General features: G+C 41.2%; 1 protein-coding gene across 3 annotated transcripts in view; it reads right to left on the minus strand.

Annotated features, from left to right (window-relative positions):
- Positions 1 to 15884, minus strand: part of LOC146653395 (uncharacterized) — a 118606-nt gene that overhangs the window by 29922 nt on the left and 72800 nt on the right. For all 3 annotated transcript variants that reach the window (XR_014907265.1, XR_014907264.1, XR_014907263.1), the window contains exon 3: positions 5083 to 5135. The gene's annotated coding sequence lies outside the window, so the exon portion shown is untranslated. The remainder of the gene's footprint in view (positions 1 to 5082; positions 5136 to 15884) is intronic.

Consider the following 15884-nt stretch of genomic DNA (forward strand, 5'->3'; position numbering starts at 1 on the left):
CCTCCAGCAGAACCAGGCTCAGGGAGGGGCGGGGCCATCTGCTGTGATTGGTTGGGATAAAAGACATGCTGTGAAAGAGAGACAGAGGTTAATAACAGATATGATTCAATGCAGAGAGGTCTGTTAACACATAGTGAGTGAGAAAGGTGACTGGAAAGGAAAAACTCAATGCATCATGGGAATCCCCGGCAGCCTACGTCTATTGCAGCATAACTAAGGGAGGATTCAGGGTCACCTGGTCCAGCCCTAACTATATGCTTTAGCAAAAAGGAAAGTTTGAAGCCTAATCTTGAAAGTAGAGATAGTGTCTGTCTCCTGAATCTAAACTGGAAGCTGGTTCCACAGAAGAGGGGCCTGAAAACTGAAGGCTCTGCCTCCCATTCTACTTTTAAATACTCTAGGAACAACAAGTAGGCCTGCAGAGCGAGAGCGAAGTGCTCTAATAGGGTGATATGGTACTACAAGGTCATTAAGATAAGATGGGGCCTGATTATTTAAGACCTTGTATGTGAGGAGCAGGATTTTGAATTCTGGATTTAACAGGAAGCCAAAACAGGAGAAATCTGCTCTCTCTTTCTAGTCCCTGTCAGGACTCTTGCTGCAGCATTTTGGATTAGCTGAAGGCTTTTCAGGGAGTTTTTAGGACATCCTGATAATAATGAATTACAGTCGTCCAGCCTGGAAGTAATAAATGCATGAACTAGTTTTTCAGCGTCACTCTGAGACAGGATAAAATACAATACTTTTATATTGCATTTTTGTTTTTTACAGTGATGTTAGTTAAGTCTCATTAAGCCTAAAGAGAAGGATTTCCACCCGTGCATGGAAGGAGTCAAGTGTGGATCTTACTGTGGGGATACTGCTCTCTCATTGGATGACATCTCAGAGACTAAAACATACTTTGTATTAATATCGTCTTAAGTCCAGTTTTCCTCAGTTAGCCAGTGAGGAGCATATCTTACATAAGATGCTATAATCAATAAGAGTTGATTATCATGGACAGTGTTTATTGATGTCATACTGCAAGGGTGAAAGGAACGTTTCTGCATTCAGATTTCCAAGTAATACCAGAGTAGCTGAGCCCTGCTAGCCATGAGAATTATGATATTCCTGCATTCATGTTTCAGGTCAACACTATATACACCCTCTAATTAAACCTTAAATTTTATATTGACGATGTGGCACTTCCTGACTCGGCACTGAAAGTAGGCACTAAGTAACCCTCATCACTCAGCTCACACACGGACTCAGACCAAGGCTTTTCTTTGCAGCCTGTTCTCGAATGCGTGCCATTCTCTTCTTTTGTATATTTCTCCTGTTTACTTTTCATTCCTGCTGTCCACTATTTATATTTTATTCACACATTTGGTGTGGAACGCTGACAATTGTATATGGACAATGACAATAAAGGGCTATTCTATTCTATTCTATTCTATTCTATTCTAAGCCCTCACAACAATCATGCTGGTTTTGTTCTACAATAATACTGACCAACAGAAGTTTGAAGCCTAATATCTGGGCATTAGCATATGTACATAGGTCACAAAGAACTTGTGCTGCGGGACTGAAAGTACTGACTTTACCTTACTGTACAACCAGATTAAGTTGAACTTCCCTCGGACAGCTTTAACCAAACTTACAGCCAAATGTTGATATTACAGAGTCTGTAGGCCTCACCACTGGCACTGATGCTGAGGTTGTATCTGCTTGTAATGATGCAGCTGAAAAATCAATGATGCAGTGAATCATGCTGATGGTACGGGCAATGACTGACTAACTCCTGTTGAGGTTTAAATTTATCATCTTAAATGTTAATATGCTGATCACATTGCTTTATATAAGAAAGGCCTAACTCTGAGTACACTCTGTGCCAAAAAGTGCTGATGGGAAACTGCATGCTTTTGCAGCTAGAAAGTGAAACCAACTAAGCTGTTTGATCGAAACTTAAAGTGTGGTGTGACGTAGACGTAAAATAAAGATCATTTTTTAAAGTAAAAAGACCACTTTTGAGCCGTGTCTTTCTTGGCCCTAAAGAATCCAAAAGAACCGGAATTTAACACTACACAACAAGGTTTCAAAATGTATTAGTAAGACAGGCAAACTTCAAGATGTCTAACTGTAAGCCAGCGATTACTTCCTGTGAATCTGCTGCAGCAAAAGCTGTATCACTTGGAGGGTATTTAAATAGACAGGATGAAGGAGTAATGTTGCCGAACACATCTCCGATAGAAAAGGGTCTATGTAAGAAACACTATGTAGGGGACACAATGTTGTCAGGTTTACGTCTTCACCAGCCGGACAGCATGTAGCTGGAAATAAAAATAGTTTTTGGCTTTTTCAAATTATTCCTGTATTTTCTGCCACCAATGTGTTTACAAGACTTTTAGGCACAGAAAAAAAAATTAAAAATCAGATTATTTAATTATTTAACTGCTACTATGAGTCCACACAGGTGTGATAGACCTCTGAGATGCTAGCTTTACCGGCACAGTAGACATTAGATTCATTTTCGTTAATTATGCTAAGAACTTCCATACAAAAGCTTTTATTAGCTGTTTATATGGTAACATATAATCCCGGTCTGACACCTGGTAGTTCGTGGTGCCCTCATCTATTTTTGTTTGTTAAAGGTGGTCAGCAAACAGGTTTCAGGTGCATGACTGCCACCTTCCAGCAGTAGTAATGTACTGCATTCTATTAGGTACTGACAAAAAATGAAGGAAAATATATATTTTACACAATAAATAGTAACATTTATGTAATAAAAAGAAAATCCCGCCTATCTAGATTTAAACTAGTCTGCATGACCTGATATCAGAATCAGAATCAGCAAAGACTCTGTCATCCGCGTTCATTTGACCAATCATCGGGCTTTTTAATTTACTTTTTGTCATCGTTTTTCTAAGCTGCTCAAAATAAATCAGATATTTTTCTGAAATTTAGATTCACTGTTTCACTTCTACCAGCCAACGTTTAAAACAGAAAACAACCATCTGTTTCACAGTTAAAAACTGTTAACATGAGTCTGCAATAATCAACAGCAGGTCTAGTTAGGCTACAGAAGCAAAACAACAGTGAGTTATGATTTCTTTAAAATAAAGTTCTTAAGAAAAATAATATTTTTATTTAAAATGATTTATAACATTATTAATTGCCAATAATATTAAAATCACACAACTAAAACATTTGGGTCACATGTTTACCTTTCTGTCTTACTTTTACTTTGTGCTGTGAAGCTTCAGTGATTATAAGTTAACCAATTCAAACATTTGAGTTGGTTTGTAACACATGACAGCAGTAAGCTTCAGCCCAAATGATGGCATAGAGTCTGTTTTGTATTGTGTGCTATAGTGACATGGGGATATGATATATTAATTATTCTTTCTGAGTTAGCTGGCTGCCGCTCCAGTCCTTTCTGGTTCGGGTGAAAGCGGAGGCTGAGGATAAATGCAGAGGCCAATAAAATGGACTGAACCATCTGCTGTGACCACGCAGGGGGGAACGGGGTTCTTCTCAAATTATGGTTCGCTATCATCTCTGTGGTTTTCACCTTTGGTGTACACATGGTTCATTCGCTTGCAGGTCAGTTCGCTGAGTTGTGTTTTGTTAAGTTGACCTCTTTTATGGGCTCACCTGGTTCTTAAAACAGCTTGTTTTTGTCATTTTTGTAATAATTTTGTCTTTTTGGGGGTATAAAAAAAACCCTTTTTGTTTTTGAAGATTACGGCTGTATGTTCTGTTAGTGCCCTTCATCACACATGAACACTTCTTTGCGTTCTCTCCATGAATCCTATTTGTTGAGGTAAAACGTTGTGCAGTATAGCATCTTTGGACACACCAGGTCACAGGGAATTGGTACACTTTGTTTGTATCTGTTACGCAGAGAGGCGCGGTAAGGGAAACATCAGACTTCACTCTATCTTAACTGAAGTAATTGGTTTACTGTCTCTTGCCAACATCGTGCACATACAGACAGCAACTTCTCAAAATGGCCCCCAATCCATTTCCTGCTCCCTTTAAATACTCTGAAGACCACGCCTTCTCAATACAGACTGGCCTATAAAAGAGCTGCAATGGCCACCACAGAGGTAACCTGCAAAACACTTTGTTACATGAATGCTTCCCAGCAGTATCATGGACTTTCTCTGCTTCTTGAGGGCAGATTAAATAAAAAGTTTGGAATATTTCACACCAATTGCAAATAAAGATGCCATTTTTTCAAACATCTCGGCTCATCAGTTACAATTTCGTAAGTCTACAAAACTCTGAATTCTCTGCAAAGAACAAAATGCAAAACGCTTCTGAAGGTTGCGACTCCGACAACGTTAAGAAAATAACTAAAGGTAAGCCTTTGCATTGCAGAGCTGGACTGGTTGATTTTCTCAGTGGCTCTTTTGTGAAAACAAGATGAACAAATACAAAAGAGCTCGGACCTTCTCGTGGTGTAATTTACAAATCTGTAATATTAGTAATATTAGCTGAGTGAATTCCAGTTTGATGTTGCTTTGCTGTAAAATCTGGACTCCATTTAAAAAAATAATTTACAAGGTAAATTTGGTAATGAGTAAAGCAATAACAGATAAAAACGTCCCAGCGACTACGCTTTTTCTTTTCATTGCACCCTGTTATTCTGTGTGATTCAGAGGAAAGCACAAACTCTGCTCGTTTCCCCAATTTTTGTCAAGTGTTACCAGGTGTTGGTTGAGACGTATTCTGGGTAGGACAACCGAATGTCTATGCTTAAAATTAGCCCTTTATTGTGCGTGTTTTTCATGTAGAATGAGTCAGAGCAAAGAAAAGACAGATTTAACTCTGTATACACCGTCCTCTAACTGCAAAGAGCTGAAAAGAAATGTGGGCAGTTTAGCCGAAGTGAGAAAACCATTGATTTTCACATGTTTGCATGAACCTGTATTCAAAATCTATGACTACTGCACTTCCAGGATTGAATGCCTACATGTCTGTGGATCACGTGCGAGCTGTCGGGAACGCCACAAGTGTCACGTCAAAAGAGAAAGGAGACTGAGATAAAAAGCCAAACAGATTTGCAGCCATTCAGTACAGTGAATGTGACTGGCTGACCTTTTGTGTGTCCTCTCACAGGCCTTCAGGAGCGAGTTCTTCCACGGACACTCCTGTGAACAGAAACAATGGCAGAAGCTGAGCACAAAAAATGTAATTTTCTCCCACTGCCATCTTTCACATCCCAATTCATTCTAATGTTAGAAACTAACTGTACCAACTCATATCCATAATAAAGGAAAACCTGAGATTTTCTTAATGACAAAGACAAACGTAAGAAGTAGAACATCATTTCAGATGCGTGTGAAAGCCAAAGGAGATCCTTTGATTAAAATTCCTTTCTGATGTTTTGGAAGCACTTGACCTTCAATTGGTGTAGTGAGCTCCAGCACAACATTCACTTAGCTCACCGATGCCTCGATCAATTCTCGACAGGTTCAAAAGACTCCGAGTCAGCCTTTCATCAGAGTTCATTCAGCCGCCTCCCTTAATGACACCTTGAGAAATTCCTCAATAAAGCTGCAAACAGACTCTGCTCTTCTTTCTACAGCTGCTGCAGGCCACACAGTCAAGTGTATGATGAAGACTGCATTTCAGATTTATTATGGGGAGAATGAGAGAGGTCGATAATGTACGGCCGAGCTTTTATTCACAAATTAGAGAAGCTGGGTAAGCGGTGTACTAACCGTGTGTGCAATTAAAATGAGCTTTCCAGTGTTCTACAAATAAGTTGAGTTCCCAGTCGTCTACTGAAAGCATTAACGTCTCGGTCACACAGGCGTAGAGATGGGTTGCCATCAGATACTAGGGAAAAACGAGTATTTCCTAACCTGTTGCTAAGCCCCTGTAACACAGACTGGTAACCACTGATTACAGAGTGCTGAAACAAAAACTCCATGCACTTCCTTTGGTTGCTGGCAGATTGCAGCAATTGTCCACAGACTTGAAAGACGGTGAGCGGTCTGCAAACACTTGTAAGCTGCTTGCTAAGAAACTGTGATATTGTAGAGTGCAACGCAAACCAGAAACTGACTTCACCTTTAAAGTAAAAGTTGTGCCGTGTGCTAAAACCAGCTTGTTTCTAAAGGTGCCACTTTTACAAAGCAGATAATTTGGCAATTTCCACGCAAACTATAGGAAACACCTATAATATGCTAATGACCAAAGCAATCAAAAGGAGGTCTTTGCAACCTACTTGGCCCAGCAGCCTTCACCAGCCAGTTGGGAAAAAGACATTTCTGTTGGTTGCCAGGGGTTAAACCACTGGTCTGTAGGCCAAAGTCACTGAGACCTACGACTCAACTAACAAGAAAAACATCAACGGGCAATGTCAAACGCAATGCCTGCTGCCTGGGTCTGCATACTGTTTCAGCTTGTTCAGGCAAATTTATTTAATAGTGTAAAATGTCATCAGCACTATGACCTGGCTTTGGGCGGCTTTGGCAGAGTGCCCATGAACATCCGCACAGAAAGCATTTATTCTTCTGGGTTTTCCTCCGCATACATTAGTTGCACATCCATCCATTAGTGTTTCCCTTGATGGCTGCAGCAACACTTTCCTTGTCGACCAATAGAGGCTACTTCAAACTATAATGGCATGAAAATAAATCTTTCCACCGGGTCTGTTTAACGTTCACGAACATGAAACTTTCATGAACAAACGATTACATCAGGGAAGTGAAAACCAATATTGCTGACAGCTGCCCATCCATCAGTGGTTTTGGACTTTACAGACATGTTTTCTCGGGTCTTTTTGGGTCGCATTAGAGTTTCTGTTTTCAGTTGCATTGTGTAAATTAGCATTGGCGAGTGACCGCTCTACATCCAGAACTTGTTTGCAGCAAGCCTTGCTCTGAGGCTACTGTCGAGGGTTTCCAGGATGTTTGCTTGCCTTGGATTCTTGGCACAACTACAGAAAAGTGTGTAAGAGAAATCTTTGGGTTATATTTTGCACACTCGCTGTGACAATGATGTCCACATACCGTGTTTTTCCATTTGATTCTCTGTGAAAGTTGGCTGGCCTTTTCCTGACATGAATGATAAAAACTACTCGGTGCCTCGGTGAGGCAACAGAGAACTTTGCTGCGAACACCAGCTCTCCTTTTCCCCCATTAGACAACGTTTAGTTTGAATGTCACGCCACTCTTCGATTTGGGTTAAAGGCCAGAAATGAAGTTTTTTCTCACCTAACGTTGCTAAACTTGCTTCGGAGCTGCCCCTTGAAGTGACAGCACTAATAATAAGAGTGCCACAAAGCAGTGGCCATTATACATATTAAAGCAGATAGAATGAGGACAAGACGCAGTACAAATCCTGTATATTCAGGATCAAAACAGAAACAGTCTTTTTTTTTCCCATCACAGCTAAAAATAATGCTCGGTCCATTATTGAACCAAGTATAACAGGAAACAAACAGTCCTTTTAAGCGCCTGTAGAACCACTCGTCTATTTTATATTTCAAGAGAGCTAAATGAACTTTGCTGACTTTGTATTCTTTAAGAAAGCATCGAGTGGAGGTCAGCAGTGGCATGCTTTCTCTGTTCCCCTTTCCCTTTAAAGACAATGACCTGACCAGCAGGGCAGCTTGGCTGGAGATGAGAAAGTAGTTATTTCCAGCAGCCTCCTCATTTATTTGTGTACGTGTTTTAAGAGACCCAAAGCAGCAAGCCGAATGCCTGGGTACCATGCTGATAAAGCAAGAAGGGTACTTTGCACTTTACGCAGGGCCCCTCGGTGACTACAGAGGAAGTATGGGGCTGGGGGGCACTCGGACAGGGGGATAAGGGCTCTAAGCCAGACGGATACACTCGGGTGGATAACATGTCTTTAATGCTACTGATGGACTGCCCAACTGGCGCCCTGGATAGCTGGCAACACGCCCAGCGTTCTTCCACTGGCTGAGCTGCTGTATAGCTTGGATGACTGTTGGGAGACAGAAAGGGAAAGTCAGGGGTGACAGACAGGCAGACCGCAGACAGAGGCCAAAGGCAAAGACAGACTGCAGACGAGGGGAATCGATGACAAACCGGGTGGAGGCCACTGATTCGCACAGAGGTTATTGCTCGTATGTGAGTATTCAGCTCACACAAAAGTATATCTCGTGTCAGGTATGTTTTATATCGATGCAACGCAGCAGTCGGTGTGCCAATATACCTTTAGATATTTCTGTGTACAGGTGGGAGTTCAATCCAACCAAACCTCTGATGATGTGCGACAGAGCAGGCTGGCTGATAAAATATACAAAAGAGTCAAAATAAAAGTCAAAATCATCAGGATACTGTATCTACATGTAAAGGTGAAGTTTTTGATCAGCGACATGGTCTCTGATGCTTAGCCATTCCACATGACTTCATACCCTTCTAGCCACTGAACTGCCCAATGCAAAGCTCTGCCAACTGTCCTCAGTTGCTGCACAGCTGTAAGCCACTTTTCAATGCACCTTAGCATCAGAGAAGCTTGAACCCGTTCCTGGAAAGAAGGACATGTGGAATACCCTATTTACTGCTGCTACAATGGATACTAATGGTATTTTTACATGGAAGCATCTTCTACCGCCCAATCCACCCTTTTCCCCACCCAACTTTATCACAGCAGCAAACAAACTCCATGCTCCTGATTTCCATTAAAGATCCTGCACAAAATCAGCCTGTTAGAAGAGGCTAAAGGAAGCTACACGATCACTCAGCTGCCAGGGCTCGCACTTAATGTGCTCAGTCGGCCTTGAGCTGCAGTCTGAAATAACAAATCGGAGACAAATTGGAGGGAAAATATAGGTTTCAGGGCTTTGAATGCCATGTATCAATTGCCTCGGCTCGAGTGAAACAAGAACCAGTAAGGCTTACTGCGACAATGTCAAACATTTCAGCTTTCAGCAAAAATATGAGTTTGTTATGGTGCAACACTTATCTTAGTGCAGACTGGTCTCTGCTTCTGCTTAACAGCCAGCATCACAGTACTACTGACAGTACTGACGTACTACTGGACAGAGTGAACAGCTGAAGTAAATCAGCATATCATGACGCACACTCCATTTTTATATAGCATGGGGAATTTTTTCATGATTAACTACCCATTCCTTAATTTTCCCTAAACCACTTATTTATAGAGAAACTGACCTTAAAATGATCACCGAGCAATTTGAATGCATGTAGATATTTAACACATTTCACAATCTGATCATTTTCACTGTCAAAAGGCTTCTGCTGCATTCAAAGGTCTGAATTTGTTCCATTTTTGTGTATTTACATATTGTATTTACATATTTTTTCTGCTGCTGTGAAAAGCCGGGAGTTCACTGTTCTCGACGGCTCTAGTGACCCTTGACCTCCCGGCTAGCTATCGAGCGGGTGGGTAACAGACGTCTCTGAAAACGTCGGCGCGCTTTTACAAATATGTGGTGTCTTAATAATCCGAGCAGATAGTTCACACAGAAGTTCACACAGCTACACCCTCGCCTGAAAATATCTTAAAAGTTTATTTTGTGACCCAGAAAGATTAATAAGAGTAATATTAAAACCAAGTAGCTGCCGCCAGTGTTGGAAACTGAGCTGGGCAGCGCTATGAATTCTGGGATAGGTTGGGCCACGAAGGATACACCCGACCCATCCTTCAAATCTGGGGAAATGAAGGACGCATTTGTGGGCCACATTTGGAGGAGTCTTCGAAATTGGACAGTCCTCGTGACGTAATCGGCCTACAAATGCAGCCTCCAAAGGATGCGGCCTCAGAATTTGGACACAGCTTCGATACCGGACACAGCTTCTTCTTTGGTGTTTAACGGCAGCTGGCATCCTTGTACATGCAATGCTGCCATCTTCTGTTTCAGTCCGTTATTACACTCTTAAATCCTGCTACTTATTCCTACGTCTTTTGGGATCTTACAAAGCTTCAAACGACGCGTCGACTATTAAATTAGTCGTCGATGATTTTGATAGTGGACGTAATGGTGACAGTCCTATTATACATACGTAGCTTTTTTATGTCTACTTCAGTACTTGTGCGTGGTGAAAGCTAGTAGCTACTACTAAAGCCACTGGATGTAACTTCTACAAATGATTAGTAAGACTGAAAACCTGATGCCAAAGAATACTACAACCTTTAAAAAAGTTCCTTTGAATTTTGAGGTCTAAGTGTTCTACTAGTCTACAATAACCATGCACAGTGACTTGAGGGTGTAGATACTGTCTGCTCAGCAGTCTTTAGCTTCCCTGACGAATTTGATGTTATTTTCCTCTTATAGAAAAACCGCTGCACGCCGTGTCTTTAACATATTCTGGTTTCAGCTTCCACAACGATGAACCACAGGCCAGAAGGTTCAAAGACCCTTAGACAGCCTATTTCACATTAGTTTAGTGCAGCGTAAGTGCTGTTGGTGGTATTTTATAGTGGGTTTTTTTCATTTAAGCACTGATTAGTTATTATGGTGAAATATATTTCAGGTGAGATTGAAGTAATGACAGGAAGAGATTCTTAGTTTGTGGTTTTGGCGCTTCCCTTCATGGGCGGGACCACACTCCAATAACTCCCGTCTCTCCAGAATGTAAACAGGGCATGTTTAGGAATGAATCCGATGATACCTGCTGCTCCACATGCCAACATGCAGCTTCCGTTGAAATTATTTGCTTATGACCGTCCAGTCGGCAGGAAACTTTATTTAAATTGGGAAGAATAAATATACTACATACAGTCAGCTCTAACAGGACGGACTGTTTATAGTTGGAGGGCTCTTAAGGAAGTCAAGCTGTGTTTAGATTAGAAGACGTTTCGACTGCACAGTTATTTAATAAATAAACAACAGCGGTTCAGGGTCTTAAATTCTGTTTTGTGTTTGCTTCAACATCCTTTAAGTGGTCTGGTTAAGCATTTACCATATATTATAATAAAGTCCCATCCCAGTATAGATCAGGCACGTGTTTGTATTTGTGTCAAACTGCAGTTTCATCTTAGGTAAAGCAGTGCAGTTCTTTTTTATTTCTTACTAAAAAACAAACCACAAACAAGAGTCATGTTAAAATGATGATATCTTTATAATTTTATAAGATATTTCAATATTTCATTTGTGTGCATCTGGAGAAAAACTGAATGTGATGAAACAGTGGTCAGATGGCTAACGGTGAGGGAATCTTGCAATGTTAAGACAACAGCACAGCACATATTGAAAAGGTGTTAGTGACAGTGTAGGAAAACAGATGCATCACAGGGTTTAAAATATGCTAAATATTAACTTAAAGTTTGCAATTACTTTGTGGAAAAGATATGCATATAAGCTCCAGTCACAGGTGGAGTACTCGTGAACACCACCAAATGCTAGACTGTACTGTCTGGTTGGGGAAGTCACTGCCCCTTGCTAATTCCCTCTCTGATACTGTAAGCAACTTAGGTGTTTTCCTGGACAGTTCTTTTAAGCTTGATAAACAAGTGTCCTCCGTAGAAAAATCTAGTTTTTACCAACTAAGTCAAATCTCTAAGGCTAAGCCTTACATACCGCGCAAGGATCTTGAAAAACGTATCCATGCCTTTGTTACTCCTAGATTACACTACTGCAACCCCCGTTACTTCAGCCTCCAATCTGTCCTTCTTCATAGACTGCAGCTCGTGCAAAAGGCTGCGGCACGCCTCTTAACGTGAACTGGAAGGTTTGATTCTATCACTCCACTTCTTGCCAACCTACATTGGCTTCCCATCAAACACCGTATTGTTTTTAACATTTTATTGCTTACTTTTAAAATCATAAACAATATTGTGCCTAGCTACCTTATTGCACTCCTCAGCCTGTATACCCCTAGGAGAACGCTAAAATCATCGGACCAATTCCTCTTGGTGCAACCTAGGTCCCAGTGGGTGATCGTAGCTCAATAGTTGGCAGATCGTCTTGTAATCGGAAGGTTGCCGGTTTGAGCCCCGGCTAGGACAGTCTCGGTCGTTGAGTCCTTGGGCAAGACACTTCACCCGTTGCCTACTGGTGGTGGTCAGAGGGCCCGGTGGCGCCAGTGTCCGGCAGCCTCGTCTCTGTCAGTGCGCCCCAGGGTGGCTGTGGCTACAATGTAGCTGCCATCACCAGTGTGTGGATGACTGGATGTGTAAAGCGCTTTAGGGTCCTTAGGGACTAGTAAAGCGCTATACAAATAAAGGCTATTTACCATTTACCAGCTGAAGACCAGAGGTGGCCGTGCCTTTGCTTTAGCCACACCCAACCTCAACCTTCCAGCTGCTATTCGTGCATCTGAATCTATCCAATCTTTTCAGTCGCGATTGAAAACATATTTATTTAACCCAGCATTTTCGGATAGTTAGTGTTTGCACTTTGCAACCGCACCTCTATGTAATTTTGATTTATATTATTGTACCGCTGGAATAACCTTCCAGTTGATATTTATGTGTATGAATTGATTTAATTCTTAAATTATGTTCTGATACTTATTGATTTAGCTTACTGGTTAATTAGTGCCTTCCACCTGTCAGTGTATTTTGTACTTTGCTATATGTAATTTAATTTTAATTTATTGTACTATTGAGAAGCACTTTGGTTTTTAAATGTGCTATATAAATAAAGTTGTATTGTATTGTATTTGTTTCTGCAAAACTTTGCTTTTATTTATCACTGGTGAAAAATAAAAGCTACGTTTTAGCTCAGGAGGTGGCACCATATTGGAGATGTCCAACAATCACTCCGCCCTCCTTCACCTGCCCTCCACCCTCTGCAAACATGTGAAAACGGAGCCTTTACACATAGAAGCATTATAAAAAAAGTTTGACTTTGAAAAAACGTCTATGACGAGGATGTCCTACTGACAACAACGCTAGACTTAAAAAAAAAAAAAAAAGTCACCTGGCGCCTTCAGTGGTTTTGTGCAAAAATAGGCGACGTCACTCCGGAGTCACTTCGCGTAGCAGGATATGCAAACTGGATTGGTTTTGGTGTTTGGACGCATCGTTTCATTGCCTAAAGAAAGACTTGAAATATTTTTGCATTATTTCTTTTCATTGAAAAACTACAAGAACACGACCACTGACAAATATGCAACAGTTGGAATTCTGTTCCTTCTACAAGTCGGGCTCGTTTCTCCCGAACCGAGCCTTGCAGGCTGCAGCCGCTAACAATCGGCATTAACTACGGTGGTAATGTTAGGGTTATGCTTGAATTTGAAAGCTGCCTTACTCCTAGAACGAGGCCTTGGAGGAAGAGGACAAATGGGTCCCCGGAGTTTGATAAACACACTGTATACTGGAAGGATCCCAGCTGGCTCTGCACTGCCATGTTTTCATCAGTATAGCATATGCTAACTGCAGGCAGCAGAGTGACAGCCCACTAGCAGATTGCAATGCTTACTATTTATTGGAAGACTCACATGGGCTTAATGGAATAAATGGGGCCGGGACCTATTGTTGCCATTGTTACTGCCGGGGTTACGGCATGTAGCCGGGACCAGTGTCTGCTGGTCGGTCGGTGCAGCTGAGAGGCAGTCCCAGAGCCACGGGAGTGGCCCAGCCCAGATGGTCGTCCTATACAGCCCAGAGACTCAATACCTTTCCTTCCCCCTCCCTCACAGACCAGATGGAGACCATTACAGTGGCCTGAAAGGCCTCAGAGAGAAGGACTGAGTGAAAGTGCGAGGAAGAGGTGGGGTCGGTGGCGATGGGGTGTCTCGGCTTTCCAAAAATCTCTAATTACCGCAATTGTTGAAATCTTTTCAGCCTGCTTTTTTCTTGCTTTTCTGATACAAAATGCTCCTTCCCAACATGCACTGCAAGCCCTCCTGAGAATTCCTATAAAAGGCCAGACTGACTCACATAAGACAGAGAGAAATAGGAGAAACTAGAAAAGGAAAGCAGAGGAGAAAAAAGCACATTAAAGATATGCAAATCTGACTGTCTGGGGTGAGGAGTATTAACCAGCGTTAGTAGGATAGCTGCCTCTATTTTTAGTGTGTGTGTGTGTGTGTGTGTGTGTGTGTGTGTGTGTGTGTGTGTGTGTGTGTGTGTGTGTGTGTGTGTCTGCTGAGGTGTGTGATGACTTCCTTAAGCCTGGGCTTTCATGTTCGAGTAAGACAGTCTGGGCGTCGAGATATGTCGGCAGAAATATTCTGCCTAATTGAGACGCTTCACAAATGAAGCTGTCAAACGGAGGCTTCAAACAGAATACACAGCAGCAGTTAAAAGAGAATTTCTAGGACAGCAGCGTGAAAGAGTGTCTCTTTCTCTCTACAGAAGTACAGTGCATTAAATGATTACAGGTTGGCTTCGGGACAATCAGAGTTGCCAAAGATTTTTTAAAAAGCCTTTGATGGGAGTCAAAAATAGCAGCAATGCCAATCATATCTTCAGAAAGTCAAAATAAATAAGTCAACGGGAGGGACACGTCCGTCTCATTTAGTTTGTACCGCCGTCTGAAATTACCCAAGGCCGACGCAAAGCCACCCGACTCAGACATGTAGCGTACTCACGTGTCTGCACATACGGACAATATGGTTCCAAAACTGCTCCCCTCTCCGCCCACTCTCCTCCCCATACAAAGGATCCTCGCTAGTTCAATCAATGGCGGGCAGCAAGCTGCCTTTGGGCACAACAATCACCAGCAGTTTGAGAGCTTACTGCAGGAAGAGTCTGAGAACAATTCAAATTAACAGAACATAATTTAACCAGTGAAAAAATTCCAATCTATCCCAGCTGTCATTGGTCCCGAGGCTGGCTACCCTGAACAGGATACCGCTCCATCACAGGACTTGTGCACTTACTAGCTTTACTGTATTACTTCAACATTCTCAGTATACTGTCACTCGACATAAAGCCTGACTGGTTTAAAACTGATGTCAATACTGATTTTTCATGATGTAAAAGTCCAATATTCGTATATTAAATTTGTTTTTTCAGATACACGACACATAAACATACGTCCCATTTGCTATCATTAGCCTACATTAGCTAACATTTGCTACAGGTACGTGTTGTTATTAATTCACTTTTGTTTTTACTTTATAATTTTTTTACTTTATAATCTGTACAACCCTGTTTGGATCAGCTGGTCGTTGGGTTTATCACAGTTGCAGAGTGTCCTCTGGTCGACACACTAAGCAACATTAATAATAATAATAATAATAATAATAATAATAATAACATTGATGAAGGTGTTTCTCCAGTCTCTTCTTTACAGCTTAATTTTCATTTATCAGCTGTTATAAATGCCAACACTGACGTTTAAATCAGTTAGTCTCTAATTCCTCATAGGAATCAGTGGCATCACTTATTTTATACGTCTACACGGACCCACAAACATCCATATAAAGAATTTTATAAATGAAGAATTAAGTATGCAATAAAATATAAAACATTCTTTTACAATTATATTAATTAATTCTATTTAGTGATATCTACTTATTAAGACATTAACAAAGTAATTTATTATTACTCAATACACTATTAGTCTATAAATAAACAGTTCAACTTGAAAAACTTCATAAAAACTTTATTTAAAAGAAATTCAACTACAAAATTAAAAATCACATCTTCGAAATACTTTTTTAAAATTGCAATTTAAAAAGAGAAATAAGTAAATGGATCCAAAAATCGCATCAGGAATACAAATTTGGTTTTCTGGAATTTAAACTGCAGATTCCGTACTTCCTTTCTGTGACTCTTGTAGTCCTCGGAGAAAAATGAGAATTTGCCACAGATTGCTTTTTCACTGGTTAGAGACCCAGGATGGCCCCGGGATTGATCTACGCTGCTGTTTGCTCCATTAACTTCGCCCTGCTACGGAGTTTAAAAGTGTTTGTGCTGAACTGAACAATTTGCCTTAAATCCTTCAAGTGTGCACTAGTGGAGTCATCCTAACCACCTGCAGAGGGTAAAGTGCTAACTTGGCT

The sequence above is a fragment of the Rhamphochromis longiceps genome, linkage group LG14 (genome assembly GCF_057381845.1).
Source record: "Rhamphochromis longiceps isolate RC_006_pf linkage group LG14, R_longiceps_female_GT1.1, whole genome shotgun sequence".
Lineage (NCBI taxonomy): Eukaryota > Metazoa > Chordata > Actinopteri > Cichliformes > Cichlidae > Rhamphochromis > Rhamphochromis longiceps.